Source organism: Cygnus atratus, chromosome 16, assembly GCF_013377495.2.
Source record: "Cygnus atratus isolate AKBS03 ecotype Queensland, Australia chromosome 16, CAtr_DNAZoo_HiC_assembly, whole genome shotgun sequence".
In the NCBI taxonomy this organism is placed as follows: domain Eukaryota; kingdom Metazoa; phylum Chordata; class Aves; order Anseriformes; family Anatidae; genus Cygnus; species Cygnus atratus.
This window is the reverse complement of record NC_066377.1, coordinates 15,221,410-15,231,924: the sequence shown is the minus strand read 5'-3', so window position 1 is coordinate 15,231,924 and position 10,515 is coordinate 15,221,410. Positions and strand designations below refer to the sequence as shown.

The following is a 10,515-nucleotide window of genomic DNA, read 5'->3' as shown; positions in this document are numbered from 1 at the left end:
AAACATTCACATTTGCATGTTGCATGTGCGTTGGTTTACACTGGGAAGGTGGCACTGCGCTCCACTGGAGTGGTACAAATTGTACCACTGGAATGGTACAATGTACCTTGTACCAAGCAAGACATATTGCAGCTTGTTTGTGACTGCCGTGCCCAGGTGAGTGTCTAGCTGGGATTTCAGATGATGAGTTCTTCAGTGGTGACTTGGCAGCAGACTGAGCTGGTAAAGGAAGTTTTCTTGTGTTCTAAGTTTTCGAAATATTACTGTGTAAGAGTGAAAGGAATAGAAATGAAGAGGCCACAAGGAAGAACTGAGCCTGGACTCATAGACCAGAGGGTGCTAAGAAAGTGCTGCACAAAGAGAAGGGCTGATGAGCATGGCTCAACATCTACAGAAGCGTTCACGTCCCTTTGTTACAAACACCATGCAGCAAAATGTTTCCCGTCTCACTGAAACAGTCATGGATGAAGGGCCACAACGATCGTTTTACCTAGGTGCACTCCTCCAATGCAGCCAACAGTAAAAAGGGTTTGATGTTCAAGTCAGCCATTCCTTGGGTGCTTGCCACACTATCTCCCCATCAAGCATCCAGCCTGAGGAGCCAAACGGCGCCTTTTATCGGTGCCTGTGAAAACGCAGGCTGCCAGCCTCCCTCCGAGCCATCACCCCCCTCCGCTCGCCGCCACCCCACGGCCCCGTCGCCGCGGCGGGCCGGAGGCTGCACGCCTTCCAACTTCTGTAAAAGATGGGAGCGAATGCGAAACGGCAGAGAGAGCTCGTATTAGAGGAGAGCCGGACGCACTCCCCCTGGGAGCGCGTACTGCATCGCTCCCAGCGCCTGCCGCTGCCGGCATCCCCCTCAGCCGTGGGCGGAAGGCGGTGCCAGGCCGACGGCTCGCAAGATGGCGCTGCCGCCATCTTCTTTGTAGTCCCGAGCCCCGCCGCGAGCCGTGCGCGTGTGCAGGCCCGCGGCGCGGCGCGCAGGCGCAGAGCGGCCCCCCCATGCCGCGGCGGCCGGAGCTGCTGGGGCGCCGCCGTCCAGGTGAGCGCCGCGGCCGCCCGCGGGCCGGGGCTTCGCCCGCGCCGGGCCGGCGCTGAGCCCTGAGCCAGCGGCCCCGCCGGCCCGCGCTCCGGGCGGCTTCTGCGGTTGCCGGGCTCCGCGGCACTGAGGCGACCGGTGGCCGCCGGGCAGTAGGTGCCGAGCGGCGGCTCCGCGGGGAGCGGCGGCGGGCAGCGGGCGGGCGGAGGGCGAGCGGCGGCGGCTGTGCCCGCGGGCACCGACAGCGCTGGCGAGCCGAGCGGAGCCGAGCCGAGCCGTGCACCGCGGCGCCGCTGCGGCCGCTGCCCGTCCCGGGGCGGAGCCGGCTGCCGGTTACCGCGGCGAGGCCCTTCCCGGGCGGGTCCCGCCGAGCTGACCGCAGCCCCCGGGGGCCGCCGGGCCGCCGCTGGAGGAGGGGGGACTGCGTGCTGCTTCCCTGTGCCGGGGACGGCACCGCGCCGGCACGGAGCTGGCTTGGGAAACGGTCCCTCGGCACTCCGGGCTTCGCTGGGAAAAAAAAATCAAAACCGCCAGCAAAACTCGTCCTGGCTTCTCGCGGAGATGACGCCGGTCGTTTGAATAAAGCGCTGGGGTGCTCCGGGCTGCCGCTTACTGTGGTCGATAGCTTTCCTTTGAGAGTACTCGTATCTTAAAATTCTCAGGTCTTGATTTCTTTTGGACAACAAAAACATATTATTTTTTTCTTTAATTCGATAGAGTCTTGTTGTATGAATAGGAAAGGAATAGGCTGTAAAAAAAATAATCTTGCGCTGACTTGCATCATCACTTTAGGTCAATGTCCGTTTATTTGATGTGTAATGTAAGTCGTGGGGAGTAATTCAAAACGTTGTAGTGAAGTCAGGTGCTTCCATTAGCATGAAAATCATTGCTGTAAGTCCCATGCAGAAGATGCCTGGGTTACAGAAGAAACAGTGTCATGGGCGACCCAGAGGAGCGAGGTTTGCCGTCTGACCCCGTGGCAGCGCCTGGAGACATTGCCGAGTCAGAGCCCGGTGTCTGATGCAGTTCTTGATTCGTTCCTCTCAGGTTTTCAGGTTTGGGGAGCCTGGAACCAATGTGGGATCCAGCCGTGGCACGGGGCGGTCGCAGCATGCAGATCACGGTCCCAGTTTGTAGCAGAAATGGGACAACTTGGTCAAGCACATGTTTGCTCCAGGGAATAGGAAAGGTCTGTTGAGTGCTAGGGAGTTAAATCTGGGAAACCCAGAAGAGGTTTTGTGCTTGAGTGCCGAGATGATGAGACGATGGGTTTACAAGTGGAGCAGAACCCACTTCTCTTCCTTTGTCAGGCACATTCACGACTCTCCTGTATTCAGATAAGATGATGGAGCTCATTGCTTTGGCTTTGCTTGTCCTTTCCTATAGGAACAAGAGGGCAACAGTCTTCCAAACCCCTGTCAAACTATGCTTAGCCCTGACATAGAGGTCCATGGCAAAAAGTTAATAGGTTATGTAAAATCTAAGCTGAGTTTAGTAATAGCTTGGAGCTTTCCTGTCAGATAACTGAACTGGACTAGGAAGCAGAACTTACCAGATGCGTGTCCCATACTCAAATGGGACTGAACTAGGGGTAGACTGCTGAAGAAATGAGGTAATCTTTAGGGTTCGTTTGGATTATTAGTCATGGGACTGGGATTGTGGAGAGGGCTCAGGACTGAGAATGACTATTCCAATTTTATTTGTTTGGGATTCTGAAATTTAGTTTGTTTCAAAGGAAGTACTGAAACTGGCTGTGCTGAGGGCAGAAACTTAGTGTGGGCTATAGCTGGCTTTCACTGAGATGCTTGCCTTTGCAAAAGTAGAAGCTGGATTAAATGATAATTAAACAACTGCTGGAAGCAGCATTGTTGGAAATTTTAATTTTATTCCTGGTTACTCATTTTATATGTTAGGTAAAAAACTAATTTAAGTTAACAAACATGCTTAATTTGTGTTACCTAATTTCAGATCACCTTCAGAAATCCTTCAGTGCTTCCTTTTGCAGCTTGTGTTTCACATTGGTCACGCATAACAGGATCTTTAAATGTATTATTACGCTTATGTTTTCCACTAAAAAATGTTAGATTTCAGAGGCTTGTTATGTTTTGGTCTCTTAAAGATATACTATGAAATTATGTGAAAGATGCTACTAAGACAGTTTTCAGTCTTAAACATTACTCTGTTGCATGCCCAAAGTAAACATTATAGCAAAGTTGTAATATATAGGTATGGCATTTTGATGAAGAAGCTTTAAAGACTATTGCCATAATATTGTCTTAAGTACAGTTAAAAAAAAAAAAAGGAGAAAACAAATCAGCTTTTAAAATTTTGTATTTGGTTTTCATGTATAACAGAATACAGGTTTTTGTTTTGAATTATTTAAATGTCATTCTCGCAAATAATAGCTCACCAGGGTTGCTACTATCATTTCCTGAAAAAGGGAAAGCCATACACTCAGTGAATTCTATACCTGTGGCTGTAGTCAGTGCCGACACCATAACCCTCTGTTATCGGGGTTTATCTTGTTCTCATCATCTGCAAGATGTATCGTGGATATGAGTAAATATGCTTCTGCTGCTTATGACTCTTAAGCCTTGTGTTGGACAGTTGCACAGTGCTGATTAAGGCTACTTGTGTCTGTAATTATTGCAGCCTGATTTAATCCATGATAGAGGAGAATGGAGGAGTATTTTTGCTACTGTTTCTCTGTATAATGTTGAAGAAAATTTTTCTGGTGTATGTCTTAATGCATCCTAGCGGCCTCGTTTTTAATATGAATGTAGTTTGGGAGGAATAATGAAATTCTACATTGTGTTCCCCTGGGAAGTCTCAGTATTCTGGCCAGATCAGGTGAATTATTAAGCAAGGCGGTGGTTATGTGGTCCTGACATGGGAATGACTGGGTGAGACCCTCTATTGTGCAAATCAGAGCTGATTTTAATAATCTCAATTAGCCTTCAGTTTTCTTCTTGTGAGTTCTCAATTGTAAATGGACTTCTGGATTTTTAGTAATATATTTTTATTGATCACTCATTCTGTCTGTTCATATCCCCTTGGCTTCTGTGACTAATGTGGCACCATTTAACGTAATGATCAAATTGACGCTGCAGGAAGCGTGCAAAGGAATAACTTTGTTTTCATTTGGCTATGGTCCTTACCAGACTTGGATGCATTTCTGTATTTACAACAGGTTTTAGTTCACTGAAGGCATATTCCTTACTTTGCATATGATGGAGGTTATAGTTGCAGTGTTTAATTTTAAAGAAACCTTTACTATTCAATTGTGTATAAACCAGACTGATGATTCTATTCATAATCACCAGTTGGATTAAAAAATATGAAATCAGCCTTTTTTTTTTTTTTCCAAAAGAGCTTAATTGTAGCTTTTCTCTGGGTGTTTGAGCAGAAGATATAAGCAATCTGCCTCCTCCTTTTCATCTGTACTTTGGTGGTGAAGCTGCATATTACATCTTAAACTGATCTATTGACCAGTTGGTAAGGAAAAGGGCTTGTCAAATTCTTGCCCTGTCTTGTAGCACCTCCAGCACTTACTGGATGTTGTCTTGAACCCGTTGGGCCCCTGCTCTCCAGAAGATCAACTTTTGCCAGGTAAGCAAGTTGAGTAAGTTCAGTGGAGGTCTGAGGACTACCAGAGGTGGAATTGATTTTTATGGTATACGAACAGACGCAGAATCAGGTGGAAGCACCTATTCTGCTATTCATTCCTGATAGTCACTAAAAGGGATACCTAGAAAAGGGCAGGTCAGGGCAAGTTATATATGCATTTGTCAGAGCCCTCTTATCTCTCGTCAGCTCTAGGATGTCAATAGTTAGATGTTCTCATTTATTTACATAACATTTAATGTATTCTGTGAATCTGCCCATATCTCTAGTACATTTAAATATATAGCATCCTAGGGGAGGCTTTCCAGAGCACAGAATAATGCTGTAGGAGCTAATTACATCAGCTTTTTTATTTTGAACCTGACAGCTGCTACCTTCAGTTCGTATTTCGTATGAAATTTTGTATTGTTTGAAGCAGTGAACAACCAATCTCTGTTTACCTTCTCCATGCGGCTGGTGATTTTATAGACTTCTGTCATATGTCACTGCAGCAATCTCTGTTTCCAGGCAGAAGAGCCCTAGCCTAATCAATTATTCCTCATTGTTTATCTTTTCAAACCCTGTTTCCCTTTTAGAAATGTTTTCCACTTCCACTGTGTCCCTTTGAAATGAGGGAACAGGCTGTATCCAGGATTTATGGTGCAGGCATACTACAGCTTTATGTGGTAGCTTAATTCCATTTATTTCCTAATCACTTCCTAATGTTAGATTTATTCTTTTTTAATTGTTGAAGGGGTGTGAGCTGATGGTTTTATCAGTCGGTCATGACTCCAGCAAGACTTTCTGAATATTAATATCAGTTTGGAGCACATCACTTTACATGTAAAATTAGGATTTTTTTTTCCTGTGTGCTACTTTATTTGCACTGAATTTCATCTGATGTTTTATCTCCCGATTACTCAGTCTCATAGGGTTTTTCTGCAGTTCTTCAGTCAGCCCTCATCTCTCCTGTCAGAATAGCCTGTACCCTCAGCAGGCTTTTGCTTCCCTCTTTGCCCCCTCTTCCAGACCATTCATGAATACAGAGTGCAATGCAGAGCACTGCATAAGGCTCCTGGATGTCTCCCTCCTGTGTGAAAATTGACCGTTTATCCCTACACTGTCATCTGTTTTCCAGCTAGCTATTAGTCCAGGCATGGGCTTTCCCAGTTCTCCTGTAACTGCAGAGCTTTCCGGGTGTGATCGCGTGTTGTGGTCCCATCGCTGCTATAAGCAGACACTGGAGCAGCTGTCCTTGCAGCCCTGCCGGCTCCCTCCGGCTGCCATGTGAAGATCTGAGCCTGGGAGCAGATCTAGCTGGAAATGAACTCAACAAATTATAAATTAATACTGATTTAGTGTTGACGTCCTGATAGCATACAAATATGCAGATTTAATTAGAAGCAATTCAGTTAGATGAATGCATATTTCTGAGCTTGCTGCTGATGATTAAAATTGTGACCCTACAGGCTCAGCTGTAGTCTGGACTGAAGGCAGTATATGTGTCAGTGCACAGATTTGCGCTATTTATTTCAAAATTGGCACGAATTTGATGCTGTAGTTAGATTAGTTTGACTTGGTGTATGAATCACACCTGGGTACTAACTAGATCGATTTTGTGACTGCTTCTTAGACTTTTCCACTGTGTTGAAGCAGAAAAACAAACTGACCGTGGGATAATACCTGGAATTTCTTAAAGACAGTGAACGAGGGTTTTTTGTGCATTTATGTAAATCAATAGGGATCTAGTATTATTCTTTATCCTGTATATGGACTTTATCATGCAACTGTTTAAAATAGAACAAATATTTCAAAAGTATGTAAATGGATATTAACAAATTTTGACACAGATGCTCTTGTGTTTTGTAAACTCTAGAATTATTCTGGATTTTAAGTTTCCTAAATACTAACAGTACAGTTCTATAATGAAATTTCTGATCACTAAATAGGATTTTGAGGTGTCTTCTTGAAAATCCATATCCAGGTTCACCATTTCCGTTGTCATAAACTATGTAATAACAGTGCCCTGCTGAGGGTTTTTGGGGGTTGTCTTTCTGTGTGGAGAACTAAAATGAGGTGTTTCTGTTTTTAAAGGTTTCTTTTGCCTATGGTAGACTTGAAATGTATCGTTGAGCTAGTGAAGCCTGTTTTTCTCAGCTTGTGTAGGTGCTTCTACCTTTGCGTAGGTAAAAAGGAAAAAATATGGACTTGTGTAAATACATAAGCTATATGACTTGGACCAGTGCATTTTCTTCCACAAAAAGGAGGGCTCGTGTGGTTCTGTGTTTTGTTTTCCATGAAGGAACATGGGGCTCAGGAGCGGCGGGGTCGAAGCCTGCTTTTCTGCGCTGCCTAGTCGGGTGCTGCCTGGTTTGTCTGCCGGGGCTGGGTGCTGGGAGCTCCTGTGGGCATGTGCTCTGCTGCTGCTGCGGGGGCCTTTGTCAACCCTTGTGTGGCACCAGCGTTGCTATTTTGCTGATGTAGTTTGCTCTGACTGAGTTTTGTCAAAGTAAAAGTCCTCGTTATGGAGTCAATGTCTTTGTTCCTTCATTTAGGGTAAGGCTACCATGTACAGTTCTTCGGGTGCTCAGGAAAGCTGGGGATCTTGTTTCTCATTTTACGATGCCATTGAGGCTTTTCCGCAGCCCGAGGGATGGCAAGGCACAGGACTCAGTGAAAACCTCCATGTGGATTATGTCAGCCACGGAACAAAATGATAATTTCCTGACACTTCTAAGAGAAATAGGTAATTGAAAACGCTATTTTAAAAGTGTCAATCAAAGAGCTCCTTTGCCTCGTTCCAAAGCTCTTTGGTCCCTTTTAGGACTAAATGTCAGACCCAGCTGGTTCTCCAGCTGAGGCATGCTGGGCTACTGACTGAAGCGATGTGCTGAAGCGATGTGCTGGGTTGTCTGGGCTGGCTGGTACAGCAGCAGCTCCAGCCCCGCTGGGCAGAGCGCCTCCACTGGCTGTGAGACCCGGGAAGGCCGGGGAAGTGCCTTGGTGTTTCCCGCTGAGCTGTGGGATCACCAGGCCCACGGGCTTCTGCCTGCCAGCAAGCACCGTGCTTTAAAGGAAGGTGAAGTATTCTGAAGCGAGTTATGTGGTGTAATACCTACATAAAGCAAATGCTTGTAGCTGCTGTTGTGGTGTAGGGAGAAACAAAAGGCAGGTGGGTTGTTGAGAAGACAGCCATCAGGGCGGCTGCTTTGTGGGACCTCACGTGCCCGCCTCAGGCTGTGAATGCTGCGTTGTTACAGCAGCTCCCCGGTTGACACTGCAATGTTTGTCATCCAGTAGTGTTTGGTATACCTACGTACCATGCTTTTGCGTTAGTATGCCATATAATTGATGGTTGACTGAGGACTCAGCGTAATCTGGGACTGCAGCTTTTCAGTTGCTGGCCCATCATCATAAAGATTTTAATGCAAAAGTCTGAGTGGCAAAAATGGCCTGGAATGTTCAAGCAGAGTGAATACAGAAGCACAGGGGAGGCAGTAGATTTGTCTGTGCAAATGAGTTAGTGAAGAAGTTCAGATTACCTCTTCTTCCAAGAACTTAAAGCGTGTTGGTTTTTTGGACAGCAAAGTTGTGTTTTTATTTGTTTTTAGTGCAATATTTAAAGAAGAAAAAGAAAGTTGTTAGGCTTCCACCTCTGAGGGGGGAGAGGTGTGGTGAGTGTGCTGCAGCGACTTGATCACACCCCAGCCTGGGAACTTTCAGCACAGGGCATCTTGTCATGAGTGAAGGTTTAAGAAAAGTCTTTTGACCACACAGAGCAGAAATGCTGCACCTGCTGAGCAGTATTCAAGTACTTATTACATATGTACTTATGTTCAACTTCTGGGTGTGATACTTACAGATGGAGAACGCTCTTTAAAAAAGGAGCTACTGCCCTTAAAACCAAGTTGAATTCATTTTCCGTTAGCTCAGGTTATGCAGTGTGTGTGAATATACTCTTGTCTGGACATATTGCATGTACTAAGAGGATGTGTGTCCAGACTGCGTTGTGCAAGTAATTGCTGACTAATTTTTACTCTGGACGTGCTCTTACAGAGGGAGCTGTCTCAGGCATGTGATTCTTGCTCAGATGTCCTGTTGGGAAGTCTTTAGTAGCCTTGAGAGTGTTTGACCGTCCTGCAGCACTCGCTGTCGCCCAGCCCTGCTGTCCCTGCTGTGGGATCCTGCCCCAGGGAAGCCTGCAAGGAAGCCAGACCTTTGCTGACGCGCTCCTCAAGGAGCGTCCTCGTTCTGAACATCAGTGGTGCCGCGCTGGAGAGCTTCAGTGTGGCAGGGGCAGGGGTGAGAAACACTGTTCCCAGAAGAAAAAAGCCTCCCTTTTGAAATAAGTGTTCTTTGGCTGGGCAATGGAAGATTTTTTTTTATTTTTTTTTTCTGTTTAAAAAAAAAAAAAAAGATGACCTGACTGGGTGTGGATACACACAGCCTTTCTGGCCTGAGGCAGTCATACCAAGATAGTGATGGAGACTTCTTGGACCCTTCTTGCCAAAAGCTCTTTGCTGTCTTTTATTTTTATTTTTGTTTCCTGTTCATGCATCTCAAATAGGAATTACTGTGTTCTGTGTGATGCGTATTCTTGTGTTTTCTTCACAAAATCTTTGCAAATACATAGGAATGTCAGCTGTGATTCCCAAGCTCTAGGTAGCCTGACAGACAGTCGCTGTTATTGCTGAGGATTACTGATTTCTGAACAACTCCTGTACCCATGTATTTCAGCAGCCCTTTGAAATCTGGGAAGCAACCGCCTCAGTGCCAGTGTGGTCTGGCCACGTGCGTGCTACAGAAGCCTCCCTAGTGTAATGGTACAGTCAGGCCATCAAGCCCTTCTGATAGCAATTCGGTTTGCGCTGTGAGAAATGGCTTTTATTGTTATGCCTGGTAGTAATTGTCAAAACTAAGTGTTTTCAAGTGTAATTCTAGGCCACTATAATTATGCCGCCACTCTCACCAGTATAAAAGTGTCTTCAAAATAATTTGCAAAGCTCACCAGTTGGTTATGCAGGAGGGCCGTCTTTTGCCTGTTCCATGTGAACGCCTTCCATTTTTGGCAGTGTTAGTAGGTGTTAGAAAATGATATTTCCTGGCTAATAGCAGCTTTTCTTGGCAGTGCAGTGACCCCTAAAGGCTTCTTAGAAGTCTGTAATCCTGCTTTTTTATTAACAGTGATATCCCGTGGGGAGCAGAATTCCTGGAGGACAGTTAAATCCTGTGGATAGCCAAGAATGGGTCTGGGTGCCTGTCCCTGACTTGCGGAAGCAGAGAGGAAGGTGCCTCAGGAAGGGACAGGGACTGCAGGTTGCTGTCTGCTCGCCTTGCCTGGGGCTGAGCTGCAGCCGCCTCTTCAGCCCCGCTGCCAGCAGCAGCACTGCCGCAGCAAGGGGGCCCCGGCTGCTGCCCTTGTCTGTCCTGTGGAGCTGTTGTGGTCTGAAAAAAACCTACAGCTTTTTTTTTTTCCTCATTTAAAAAGATGTTTTATTCAGGTTACAAAACAAGCCCAAGAAAGCTCCAAAATGCCAGCTTTTAAAATTGCTTTGCATGGGATTTCTCGGATGAAGGAGGAATTCACTGAGCATTAGCTTTTTTTGTCAGTGATAGGATAGCATAGTTATCTTGTGAAAGGACAAAGGAAAACCTGTTTTTTCTATTAAGTTAAACTGCTTCATACTTCCTTAATAAAGGCAGCATTTTCTTATAAATGAAAACATGGAATCAGCTAGAGAAGTTTAAGCTATCTTAAAAAAAGGAAAAGAAAAAAAAATTAAGAAATTGAATATGCTTCATTGTGTGGTATTACAACCTTTGAAGAAATTCATAGTAAAAATGGATATGAATTTATGACTTTACATAAAGGT

The 10,515-nt window shown here is 45.7% G+C and overlaps 1 protein-coding gene across 1 annotated transcript in view; it reads left to right on the top strand.

The window, feature by feature from the left end:
* The first annotated feature begins 944 nt into the window (after positions 1–944).
* Positions 945–10,515, top strand: part of NDRG3 (NDRG family member 3) — a 61,051-nt gene continuing 51,480 nt past the window's right edge. The window contains exon 1 of the mRNA XM_035548238.2: positions 945–1,042. The gene's annotated coding sequence lies outside the window, so the exon portion shown is untranslated. The remainder of the gene's footprint in view (positions 1,043–10,515) is intronic.